The sequence below is a fragment of the Panthera pardus genome, unplaced genomic scaffold, assembly GCF_024362965.1.
Source record: "Panthera pardus isolate Hobbes unplaced genomic scaffold, ASM2436296v1 HiC_scaffold_2, whole genome shotgun sequence".
Lineage (NCBI taxonomy): Eukaryota > Metazoa > Chordata > Mammalia > Carnivora > Felidae > Panthera > Panthera pardus.
In genome coordinates, this window is record NW_026526765.1 from 68,680,053 (window position 1) to 68,694,105 (window position 14,053).

General features: G+C 39.4%; 1 protein-coding gene across 4 annotated transcripts in view; it reads left to right on the plus strand.

Moving 5' to 3' along the window:
- Positions 1-14,053, plus strand: part of TMEM232 (transmembrane protein 232) — a 218,661-nt gene that overhangs the window by 97,919 nt on the left and 106,689 nt on the right. The gene's annotated exons all lie outside the window — the stretch shown is intronic.

Consider the following 14,053-nt stretch of genomic DNA (forward strand, 5'->3'; position numbering starts at 1 on the left):
CGATTTTAAAATAGTGCACACATAGGGTCTATAAGTGTAATGTATTACAACAAATAGTTTGAATTTATTAATATTGTGCGTTCTTGTCTGGAATAATGTCAATAGTTTCTATGTAACTTTGCAAGTGTGTTTAATTTTACAGTAGAAGATGAGCATGGTAAAATCAAGGTTTCCTTTTCTTTCTTTTTTGACACTGCATTGGGAAGACATTCACAGTCATAAAACTACAAAAGTTATTTATGACTAAACATTTTTAGTTTTCCTTAATAGCTTACTAATTCCCCAATTCCAGTGAACCACTTACATTATTAGCCTGTGACACCTTTTTTGGTAAAAAGTTCTATGGTATAAAATGGGCATAATCTTTCTTTTATATGTCATAAAAACTGTCAGTTTTTAGGTGCTCCCTCACTGCTCCATGTGGATAGAGAACATATAAGAAAGCTATGAGGGCTTGTGTCTCAGATGCTTCTTTTTAAAAATTTTTTTAAGATGTTTATTTATTTTTGAGAGAGAGAGACAGAGACATAGCACAAGCAGGGAGAGGGCAGAGAGAGAGAGAGGGAGACACAGAATCCGAAGCTGGCTCTAGGCTCGGAGCTGTCAGCACAGAGCCCAATGAGAGGCTTGAACCCACGAACGGTGAGATCATGACCTGAGCCCAAGTTGGACGCTTAACTGACTGAGTCACCCAGAGGCCCCTCAGATGCTTGTGTCTAAAATAAAATAGGTTTTCCACTCTTATTCAGTTAATGCAAATGACTATGTTTATAGCACAACCTTTGTTTATTCTTTCCTTCCTAACACCTTGCTGCCAGAACCTTCCCTCATGTAAGGTAATCATCATATTCCCTACACAGAGTGAAACACAGCCGTAATTATAAACTATCATACATTAGAGTCAGAGGGATTTATTTCAGAAGGATTGAATATTCCTCAATGTTTATGGAATTAAGTAGAAATTTTCTCTTTTTATACTTTAAAAATAAATATGCAATTCATATGATAAACTATTGAAGTTAATGAATAAAATTTTGTACTTAATACCTCAATTTATCTGCATCACTGGTAAACCTATTACTAACGATATTATATGTACTCTCATGTCTTACATGTTTTTTTTGACCATAATAGCATTCTATCATCTAAAATTCTCGTTCTATCTGTTTGTGAAATCTGATCCTTAATGGAGGTTAGAGGAGAGGTGAAATATTTAATAGCATATTTGAAATGAGAAATAACCCTAAATAGATCCCTAAACATGAGCCCTTCATCTGACAAATTCAATATAAACCCAAATGTTGCCTGAGTATTTGGGATAGAAATAAAATACCGTCATATACTCACAGTGGCATAATAAACAAATGTTAATTGATGTGCTTTGTTTGAAATACTTCCAGGGAGACTTGCAATGAGCAAGACTCTTCTGTAGAGGCAATTCGGCAGCATATGTCGGCACATGTAGGAAAAGTCATCATGTATAAATGCTTTCTGCCATCTGGCATATGACCTAAAATATCAAAAAGAAATATGTACAGCTAAAATGAATATGTGACTTTATTCACAGGACCTTTGACTCATCAGGTAACATACTTCATGGTTGACATTTTATGGTGAGGTCTTTGAACTAAAATTCATTTTTTCTTCTTAATGATATTCCCATACTCGTGATGTACTCTACAAAGCAGCAAACTAGAACTCCTAATAGAACTCCTCTCTCAGTACCTACCTCTCTCCTCCTCCACATATGGCTCTTCTTTTGACATAAATAGAAAGTCTGAGTGTGGAAAGGGAGATGTATTTTTGGAAGAGTACAGTCTCTTTAAATACTTATCAACAGAATTCTAATGTAACAGATACATTGTTTTAGGAGAACAAAAATATTTGTAGAACTTACAGTGAGCCAGGCACTGTGCTAAGTATCTTACATATATGAACTCATCTACACCTCATAACTCTCCCACCACTGCCATGATCCACCCAGATGGGAGTGCCTGAGTCTAAACGTGATTAAAATAAGTGGCTGATGGTGGATACATCTATGAGTGAACTTAATCCCAAGGCTCTGCTATTTCCACTCTGTTGTGTCCTCTTTCTCCAAAATTAAACATAAACAAGGCACTAACATTTAATGAAGAATTTTTTATATCCGACACTGTGCTAGAAAATGTATTCAATTTTTGTGTTTAACCTTTATAATAACACTGTAAAGGGGAGTATTATCATCTTCCCATTTTAGAAATAAGGAAAACTTCTCAGAGATGTTAAACAGTTTGTGCAAGATCACACAACTAGAAAACGGATATTCCCATATTACTCCTTTTCTTAATCTACTACATCAGTCTTTCTCAGACTTTACCACATATAGGAGGAGGGCCTGACATTCTGTATTTATAACATGCTACCAGGTAATGACAGATAATGATGGTCCAAGGACTGCAATTCTAATAGTTCATAACTAGTAATAATAGTTACTCGTGCTGTCTTCCCTTGTGAGATTTTATAACTCCTGTAGGAAATAATCTTTTGTAACTACCAATGAGTCACTTCTATTTAAAATTTGAAATTTGAAGAAAAAAATTATCATTTTTTTCCTGCAAACAACTTAAATATTTCCAGCTCTAGGATTACTTAAGGACAGGTGAAGATACAAAAGAGACAGACAGCAATAGACAGAGATAGGATTTGCTGTAAACTCTTTTGCAATGGCTAACATCCTATTTCTTTCTCTTTTATTCTCTTATGTCAAGCAGAATATAAGCTAGCTTACTTTTTTTTTTTAATTTTTTTTTCAACGTTTTTTATTTATTTTTGGGACAGAGAGAGACAGAGCATGAACGGGGGAGGGGCAGAGAGAGAGGGAGACACAGAATCGGAAACAGGCTCCAGGCTCCGAGCCATCAGCCCAGAGCCTGACGCGGGGCTCGAACTCACAGACCGCGAGATCGTGACCTGGCTGAAGTCGGACGCTTAACCGACTGCGCCACCCAGGCGCCCCGCTAGCTTACTTTTTGATGTGTTTACTACATTTCCCTAATTATTGATAGAAAATGAAGAACTCTGGAGAGAGTGGCTTGCTTATTTATTTATTTATTTATTTTGCTACCACATCACGATTCCTTAGAGAATTTCCCTTTTTGCTGATTTATCCATCTTCTTGAATGTTTTTTGTTGTTGTTTGTTTTGTTTTCTACCACCATTATACCCAATACAAAGACGAAATGGTGGGCATCTGCCCCTACACGTAGCTAGAACATGTGTGTTCTAGCTCCAAGAACATCACCAAGAACATCACCTTTCCAATTTTAATACTAGATTAGTAAAATTAACATAGATATTCCAAAATTGCCATTTGGTTCTTAGTAAAAAAATTCATTTCAACAATACAATAAAGAAAATCCTGGAGGAGGTTCCGGAAGATGGCGGCGTAGGAGGACGCAGGGCTCACAGCGCGTCCTGCCGATCACTTAGATTCCACCTACACCTGCCTAAAGAAACCAGAAAACCGCCAGAGGATTAGCAGAAGGGAGTCTCCGGAGTCAAGCGCAGACTAGAGGCCCACGGAAGAGGGTAGGAAGGGCGGCGAGGCGGTGCGCGCTCCACGGACTGGCGGGAGGGAGCCGGGGCGGAGGGGCGGCTCGCCGGCCAAGCAGAGCCCCCGAGTCTGGCTGGCGGAGGGGCCGGACGGACTGTGTTCCCACAGCAAGCGCGACTTAGCGTCTGGGAGGTCATAAGTTAACAGCTCTGCTCGGAAAGCGGGAAGGCTGGAGGACAAAGGGAGGGAGAGCTGCTGAGCCCCCGGACGGCAGAGCTCAGCTTGGCGGGGAACAAAGGCGCCAGCGCCATCTCCCCCGCCCATCCCCCAGCCAAAATCCCAAAGGGAACCAGTTCCTGCCAGGGAACTTGCTCGCTCCGCGCAAACACCCAACTCTGTGCTTCTGCGGAGCCAAACCTCCGGCAGCGGATCTGACTCCCTCCCGCTGCCACAGGGCTCCTCCTAAAGTGGATCACCTAAGGAGAAGCGAGCTAAGCCTGCCCCTCCAGCCCCCGTGCACCTTGCCCACCCACCCCAGCTAATACGCCAGATCCCCAGCAACACAAGCCTGGCAGTGTGCAAGTAGCCCAGACAGGACACGCCACCCCACAGTGAATCCCGCCCCTAGGAGAGGGGAAGAGAAGGCACACACCAGTCTGACTGTGGCCCCAGCAGTGGGCTGGGGGCAGACATCGGGTCGGACTGCGGCCCCACCCACTAACTCCAGTTATACACCACAGCACAGGGGAAGTGCACTGCAGGTCCTCACCACGCCAGGGACTCTCCAAAATGACCAAACGGAAGAATTCCCCTCAGAAGAATCTCCAGGAAATAACAACAGCTAATGAACTGATCAAAAAGGATTTAAATAATATAACAGAAAGTGAATTTAGAATAATAGTCATAAAATTAATCGCTGGGCTTGAAAACAGTATACAGGAAAGCAGAGAATCTCTTGCCACAAAGATCGAGGGACTAAGGAACAGTCACGAGGAGTTGAAAAACGCTTTAAACGAATTGCAAAACAAAATGGAATCCACGATGGCTCGGCTTGAAGAGGCAGAGGAGAGAATAGGTGAACTAGAAGATAAAGTTATGGAGAAAGAGGAAGCTGAAAGAAAGAGAGATAAAAAAATCCAGGAGTATGAGGGGAAAATTAGAGAACTAAGTGATACACTAAAAAAAAATAATATACGCATAATTGGTATCCCAGAGGAGGAAGAGAGAGGGAAGGGTGCTGAAGGGGTACTTGAACAAATTATAGCTGAGAACTTCCCTGAACTGGGGAAGGAAAAAGGCATTGAAATCCAAGAGGCACAGAGAACTCCCTTCAGACGTAACTTGAATCGATCTTCTGCACGACATATCATAGTGAAACTGGCAAAATACAAGGATAAAGAGAAAATTCTGAAAGCAGCAAGGGATAAACGTGCCCTCACATATAAAGGGAGACCTATAAGACTCGTGACTGATCTCTCCTTTGAAACTTGGCAGGCCAGAAAGGCTTGGCACGATATCTACAGTGTGCTAAACAGAAAAAATATGCAGCCGAGAATCCTTTATCCAGCAAGTCTGTCATTTAGAATAGAAGGAGAGATAAAGGTCTTCCCAAACAAACAAAAACTGAAGGAATTTGTCACCACGAAACCAGCCCTACAAGAGATCCTAAGGGGGATCCTGTGAGACAAAGTACCAGAGACATCACTACAAGCATAAAACATACAGACATCACAATGACTCTAAACCCATATCTTTCTATAATAACACTGAATGTAAATGGATTAAATGCGCCAACTAAAAGACATAGGGTATCAGAATGGATAAAAAAACAAGACCCATCTATTTGCTGTCTACAAGAGACTCATTTTAGATCTGAGGACACCTTTAGATTGAGAGTGAGGGGATGGAGAACTATTTATCATGCTCCTGGAAGCCAAAAGAAAGCTGGAGTAGCCATACTTATATCAGACAAACTAGACTTTAAATTAAAGGCTGTAACAAGAGATGAAGAAGGGCATTATATAATAATCACAGGGTCTATCCACCAGGAAGAGCTAACTATTATAAATGTCTATGCGCCAAATACCCGAGCCCCCAGATATATAAAACAATTACTCATAAACATAAGCAACCTTATTGATAAGAATGTGGTCATTGCAGGGGACTTTAACACCCCACTTACAGAAATGGATAGATCATCTAGACACACAGTCAATAAAGAAACAAGGGCCCTGAATGATACATTGGATCAGATGGACTTGACAGATATATTTAGAACTCTGCATCCCAAAGCAACAGAATATACTTTCTTCTCGAGTGCACATGGAACATTCTCCAAGATAGATCATATACTGGGTCACAAAACAGCCCTTCATAAGTTTACAAGAATTGAAATTATACCATGCATACTTTCAGACCACAATGCTATGAAGCTTGAAATCAACCACAGGAAAAAGTCTGGAAAACCTCCAAAAGCATGGAGGTTAAAGAACACCCTACTAACGAATGAGTGGGTCAACCAGGCAATTAGAGAAGAAATTAAAACATATATGGAAACAAACGAAAATGAAAATACAACAATCCAAACGCTTTGGGACGCAGCGAAGGCAGTCCTGAGAGGAAAATACATTGCAATCCAGGCCTATCTCAAGAAACAAGAAAAATCCCAAATACAAAATCTAACAGCACACCTAAAGGAAATAGAAGCAGAACAGCAAAGGCAGCCTAAACCCAGCAGAAGAAGAGAAATAATAAAGATCAGAGCAGAAATAAACAATATAGAATCTAAAAAAACTGTAGAGCAGATCAACGAAACCAAGAGTTGGTTTTTTGAAAAAATAAACAAAATTGACAAACCTCTAGCCAGGCTTCTCAAAAAGAAAAGGGAGATGACCCAAATAGATAAAATCATGAATGAAAATGGAATGATTACAACCAATCCCTCAGAGATACAAACAATTATCAGGGAATACTATGAAAAATTATATGCCAGCAAATTGGACAACCTGGAAGAAATGGACAAATTTCTAAACACCCACACTCTTCCAAAACTCAATCAGGAGGAAATAGAAAGCTTGAACAGACCCATAACCAGCGAAGAAATTGAATCGGTTATCAAAAATCTCCCAACAAATAAGAGTCCAGGACCAGATGGCTTCCCAGGGGAGTTCTACCAGACATTTAAAGCAGAGATAATACCTATCCTTCTCAAGCTATTCCAAGAAATAGAAAGGGAAGGAAAACTTCCAGACTCATTCTATGAAGCCAGTATTACTTTGATTCCTAAACCAGACAGAGACCCAGTAAAAAAAGAGAACTACAGGCCAATATCCCTGATGAATATGGATGCAAAAATTCTTAATAAGATACTAGCAAATCGAATTCAACAGCATATAAAAAGAATTATTCACCATGATCAAGTGGGATTCATTCCTGGGATGCAGGGCTGGTTCAACATTCGCAAATCGATCAACGTGATACATCACATTAACAAAAAAAAAGAGAAGAACCATATGATCCTGTCAATCGATGCAGAAAAGGCCTTTGACAAAATCCAGCACCCTTTCTTAATAAAAACCCTTGAGAAAGTCGGGATAGAAGGAACATACTTAAAGATCATAAAGGCCATTTATGAAAAGCCCACAGCTAACATCATCCTCAACGGGGAAAAACTGAGAGCTTTTTCTCTGAGATCAGGAACACGACAGGGATGCCCACTGTCACCGCTGCTGTTTAATATAGTGCTGGAAGTTCTAGCATCAGCAATCAGACAACAAAAGGAAATCAAAGGCATCAAAATTGGCAAAGATGAAGTCAAGCTTTCGCTTTTTGCAGATGACATGATATTATACATGGAAAATCCGATAGACTCCACCAAAAGTCTGCTAGAACTGATACATGAATTCAGCAAAGTTGCAGGATACAAAATCAATGTGCAGAAATCAGTTGCATTCTTATACACTAACAATGAAGCAACAGAAAGACAAATGAAGAAACTGATCCCATTCACAATTGCACCAAGAAGCATAAAATACCTAGGAATAAATCTAACCAAAGATGTAAAAGATCTGTATGCTGAAAACTATAGAAAGCTTATGCAGGTAATTGAAGAAGATATAAAGAAATGGAAAGACATTCCCTGCTCATGGATTGGAAGAATAAATATTGTCAAAATGTCAATACTACCCAAAGCTATCTACACATTCAATGCAATCCCAATCAAAATTGCACCAGCATTCTTCTCGAAACTAGAACAAGCAATCCTAAAATTCATATGGAACCACAAAAGGCCCCGAATAGCCAAAGTAATTTTGAAGAAGAAGACCAAAGCAGGAGGCATCACAATCCCAGACTTTAGCCTCTACTACAAAGCTGTCATCATCAAGACAGCATGGTATTGGCATAAAAACAGACACATAGACCAATGGAATAGAATAGAAACCCCAGAACTAGACCCACAAACGTATGGCCAACTAATCTTTGACAAAGCAGGAAAGAACATCCAATGGAAAAAAGACAGTCTCTTTAACAAATGGTGCTGGGAGAACTGGACAGCAACATGCAGAAGGTTGAAACTAGACCACTTTCTCACACCATTCACAAAAAGAAACTCAAAATGGATAAAGGACCTGAATGTGAGACAGGAAACCATCAAAACCTTAGAGGAGAAAGCAGGAAAAGACCTCTCTGACCTCAGCCGTAGCAATCTCTTACTCGGCACATCCCCAAAGGCAAGGGAATTAAAAGCAAAAGTGAATTACTGGGACCTTATGAAGATAAAAAGCTTCTGCACAGCAAAGGAAACAACCAACAAAACTAAAAGGCAACCAACGGAATGGGAAAAGATATTTGCAAATGACACATCGGACAAAGGGCTAGTATCCAAAATCTATAAAGAGCTCACCACACTCCACACCCGAAAAACAAATAACCCAGTGAAGAAATGGGCAGAAAACATGAATAGACACTTCTCTAAAGAAGACATCCGGATGGCCAAAAGGCACATGAAAAGATGTTCAACGTCGCTCCTTATCAGGGAAATACAAATCAAAACCACACTCAGATACCACCTCACGCCAGTCAGAGTGGCCAAAATGAAGAAATCAGGAGACTATAGATGCTGGAGAGGATGTGGAGAAACAGGAACCCTCTTGCACTGTTGGTGCGAATGCAAATTGGTGCAGCCGCTCTGGAAAGCAGTGTGGAGGTTCCTCAGAAAATTAAAAATAGACCTACCCTATGACCCAGCAATAGCACTGCTAGGAATTTATCCAAGGGATACAGGAGTACTGATGCATAGGGGCACCTGTACCCCAATGTTTATAGCGGCACTCTCAACAATAGCCAAATTATGGAAAGAGCCTAAATGTCCATCAACTGATGAATGGATAAAGAAATTGTGGTTTATATACACAATGGAATACTACGTGGCAATGAGAAAAAATGAAATATGGCCTTTTGTAGCAACATGGATGGTACTGGAGAGTGTGATGCTAAGTGAAATAAGCCATACAGAGAAAGACAGATACCATATGGTTTCACTCTTATGTGGATCCTGAGAAACTTAACAGAAACCCATGGGGGAGGGGAAGGAAAAAAAAAAAAAAAAGAGTTTAGAGTGGGAGAGAGCCAAAGCATAAGAGACTGTTAAAAACTGAGAACAAACTGAGGGTTGATGGGGGGTGGGAGGGAGGGCAGGGTGGGTGATGGGTATTGAGGAGGGCACCTTTTGGGATGAGCACTGGGTGTTGTATGGAAACCAATTTGACAGTAAATTTCATATATTAAAAAAAAAAAAAAAAAAAAAAAAAGAAAATCCTGAATTTTAAAGCCTACATGGACATTGCTAAAAAGTAGGGACATTTGATAAAAATGTATGTAATGTATAAATAATGTTAACAGATGGAATTTGAGGTAATGTTTATTGGTAGGCTAAGTTGTAGTACATTTGTGAGTTTGGAATCTATTGTAAGAAATGGCCATTAATATTTTGTGTTAGTTTACTTCCAAGAAGTATAGATATGTATTTATGCATAGTTGGTATTTAAGTCTCTGGATTACAGCATTAGAATAATGGCTTTAAGAGAAGGAAGACTCTTAAAAAGAGATAGCTATTGGGGCGCCTGGGTGGCTCAGTCGGTTGGGCATCCGACTTCGGCTCAGGTCATGATCTCGCGGTCCGTGAGTTCGAGCCCCGCGTCGGGCTCTGTGCTGACAGCTCAGAGCCTGGAGCCTGTTTCAGATTCTGTGTCTCCCTCTCTCTCTGCCCCTCCCCCGTTCATGCTCTGTCTCTCCCTGTCTCAAAAATAAATAAACGTTAAAAAAAATTTTTTTTTAAATTAAAAAAAAAAAAAGAGATAGCTATGGTAGTAGAACCATGATTCTATTTTACAGATTTGCTAATGTGAAAGTGACAATATAACAAAATTGTTTTCAGCCTGGCAGAAATGGTATCAAATCCTCTCTGGGGTAAAGTGCAAAGGCTGAAGCTTTAGTGGTATGTCCTTGGGAATTCTTAAAAGAAACTGATACTTGAACTTCCCACTGCCTACTAAGTTAACCCTCACAAAACTCAGAGAGTAGTTACCATTAACTCCTTATCACAAATGAAAAACAAGTCAGAACTAAACTAAACACAGAGGCCTAGAGAGGTAACATTTCCCAACGTTTACATTCTTTAACAAGTGGAAAAGTCCTGCTTGACTTCAGATCTAACTGCGAAGCCCATATTATTTCCTGGTACTTCCTCTGGGAAAACAAACAAAATCTTTTAAAGATAAGGCAAATATACATTTGACTGATATTTGAGGCTATATTTCCATTGGTTGAATGCCTTGAACGTCAATGGGGGAGAGAAGTTTACCTGGGCTTTCAATCAGTGAACCATATGAGAGATGTGGACATGCCTTCATTTTGCTTCATGAAGGAACAGACATCTGATCTACAGGTTATCTGGTCTGGGAGGGAAGAAAGCAAGGAGTAGCCAAATGAGACATGATAAAAATAGCATCAACATTCTGTACTGCAGGGTAATGTTATGTCTGGAAACAATGTATTTTACCAGAAATATACCAAAAACTATTTTTGTTCATTCGTTTACTCACACATTTATTCTTCCATCCCTCTCAGTAATGGAAGAGCTCATAGTAATATATTTATGCAATACTACATATTATTATTGATTTTGAAGTACCTTTTCTTATAAAAAGATTGAGCCAGGGAGGATAAGCAGAATAAGATGAATTGGTACTGACCACCTTGCCTGAGCCCACCCCAGCTGGAGGTTCTCCATGCACCTGGTATCCAGTGAGGCATGCAGCAGGTGACGCAAGTAAGAGGGGAAAAGCTTTGGTAGCCAGGCTCAGACTGGGGCTGCTGCTTCTGGCTCCTACCCACGCAGATTTATTCACAGCAAGCAGCTGTTGTAATGCTTTCATGTAACTCCTCCCAGAATACCTTGGCTGCCCCAAATCTAGCTAATTCCGCCACCAGTATAAGTAGTGGTGCTCTGCAGGCAACAGCCAGTCTCTTCATGATCTTATTCTCCTTTGTATATCTTGACTCTTATGAGACTCAAGTCAAGAAACACTTATACAGTAGTGCTCCCTTATGAGCAGTTTTGCTTTCAGAGGTTTTAGTTACCCGTGGTCAGCCGTGGTCCGGAAGCACCCACCAAACATCAGAAGGTCAATAGTAAACTTAATGCTAAGTCACGACGCCTGCGCCATTCACCTCCCATCTCATCACATAGGCATTTTAACGTATCATCATCACAAAAAGAAGGGTGAGTACAGGACAATAAGATGTTATGAACACAAAAACCACATTCACTTACCTTTTATTACAGAATGTTGTTATAATTGTTCTATTTTATTGTTGTTAATCTCTTAATGTGCCTAATTTATAAAATAAACTTTATCATAGGTATGTATGCATAGGGAAAAACAGTATATATAGGGTTCAGTACTATCATGGTTTCAGGCATCCACTGAAGGTCTTGGAAGCATCTCTCATGGATAAGGGGGGCATCTTCTGTACTTTTCCATTTTCTAAATCCAATCCAGATGGTGTGTAGACACCCAGTGTGACAAGACAAAAACAGGCCTTCATTGAATCTGCCAATTCCATACCTTATTTTATTGGCACAGAAAATGTTGAGGATCTCAAAATTGAGCATATGAAGTATTTGACTAAATGATGAATCCCAGTATTAAGTCTGCCGGAGTGTCAAGTATAAGATGAAGGGAAACAACATTCAAAATTAGTGAAGAGATGATTTTCTTAAATGTAGTTTAAAAAAAAATTTTTTTTAACGTTTATTTATTTTTGACAGAGAAAGAAAGACAGAGCATGAGCTGGGGAGGACAGAATCCAAAGCAGGCTCCAGGCTCCGAGCTGTCAGCACAGAGCCCGACGTGGGGCTGGAACTCACAGACGCAAGATCATGACCTGAGCCGAAGTCGTACGCTCAACCGACTGAGCCACCCAGGCGCCCCTCTTAAATGTAGTTTAAGAAGAATAGACATATCGGGGTGTCTGGCTAGTTCAGTTGGTTAAGCGCCAGATTCTTGCTTTCTGTTCAAGTCATGATCTCATGATTTGGTTCATAAGTTCCAGACAGTGTGGATCCTGCTTGGGGTTCTCTCTCTCTCTCTCTCTCTCTCTCTCTCTCTCTCTCTCTCTCTCTCTCTCTCTCTCTCTCCCTCCCCTTCTTTCTTCCCCTCGCCTGTGCTTGCTCTCTCTCTGAAAATAAACTTTTTTTATTTTTTAAATGTAGACACCTAAAGCCCTACCTAAAAAATGACAATAGATTATATCTTATCTAAAGATAAAGGATGAGATGTGGAAAAGAGATTTCAGGTTTCACTTGATTCACTGAGGCCATAAAATAGGTAATACAAAAATCTTCTCTGATTCTATTTATATGTACATTGGAAGGTACTTTCAGGTGTTAGTGTAATTCCTTAATACATTTCAGCTGTACTAAATTAAGGCCAATGTGCTCTAGATAAAGTTTTACATTGTTAAGCTATCACTGTTCTCTTGAGAACTGAACACTTTGTTTTGAGGCTTTGGATTTGACATTGCATTTGAGTTTTTACTACAGTAACTCACATGTACCAGGGCAGTGATGGATTGAGTCTACCCTAAATCCAAACATAATGAGTAAAATTTGCTTATATATTTACTTACACCTCTTAGAATTCACCAGGAGTGCCAGATGCATTTACTCAAATGATTCCAAAAAGTAATTGACCTCAATTAATTTCAAAATGCTTTTTATTTCTGCATATGTTGAATACTTGTACAATTTAAAAAAGATGATGTTTTGAAGGTAAAATTGACAAGTCTTGAAATTAAAAATGTAAAGATGTGAAGGAACCAAAACTGTAAATCAAGTAGTTGGGAAGTTAAGATGGGAAACTTACATTAAATTCAGAAGAATTTTTGTACTCTTTCTGTAAATACTTTTAAATAAACTCTATGAAACAGAATAGCCTCATTTAGAACACTTCCTGTTATCAGTCAATATTTTTAGATAGTTAAAACTCAGCCTAAAGTGGGATGAGTTCTGGAAAGTAAATCTTTCACAGCTGCTTCAAGGCACAGAAACCTTTTTTAAAATAGATACTCCTTAAAGTCTTTTGCTCACATGGTCACACAGTAATGCTTACATGTTCCAATATCTAATATCCCCATGGTAGTCTTGATAACTAGAGTCATTTCTTTTATCTTGAGAAACCTACCCTGGACACCATATTCAGCAGATGTCAAGGTATGGAGTATGTGACTGAACATTACATTTTGTTTCATACCTGAATGCTGTGAATCTATTTTTTTAATGAATATAATTTATTGTCAAGTCGGCTTACATAAAACACCCAGTGCTGATCCCAACAAGTGCCCTCCTCAATTCCCATCACCCACTTTCCCTCTCCCCCAAACCCCCTCCCCATCTACTTTGGATTATATATTGTGTTTGTGTACTTGTGCTTTTATTCATAATAACTTCTCATGTTATGGAATTGATTTGTATTGGACACAAACTATAAGTAAAAGGAAACAGCTCAAAAAATACAGCATTGTAATTGCCTTTGAACAGGTGAACCTGTAGTCTTTGAGACCTTAATTTCCTCAAAGTCACAACAGCTATGAAGTGTCATAGGCAGTTTCATTTTTTGTTTCAAACTGAATGCTCTTGCTATGATTTTGACCTAGTTAATAAGATAGCAACAATGGGGAATAGTATGAACATAATTGTTCGTTCATACTGGATACTATAAACATACATGTTTTTTGCATTTTACTCTTTCCCAGCCTCCAGAGCTTTTACAATAATCCCTATTTACTTACCTGCCTTTTGCTGTTTTCTTCATTGCTTTGATCCTTTATTTTTTCAGTTTTATCATGAGATTGTTCTCATTTTTTCCCATTATAATTTTGTCTAAATAATGGAGTAGTCAGTCTTCAAACAGTAATTTGATTGAGCCAAGCTGATCTTGGAACCTTAGAGTTAAA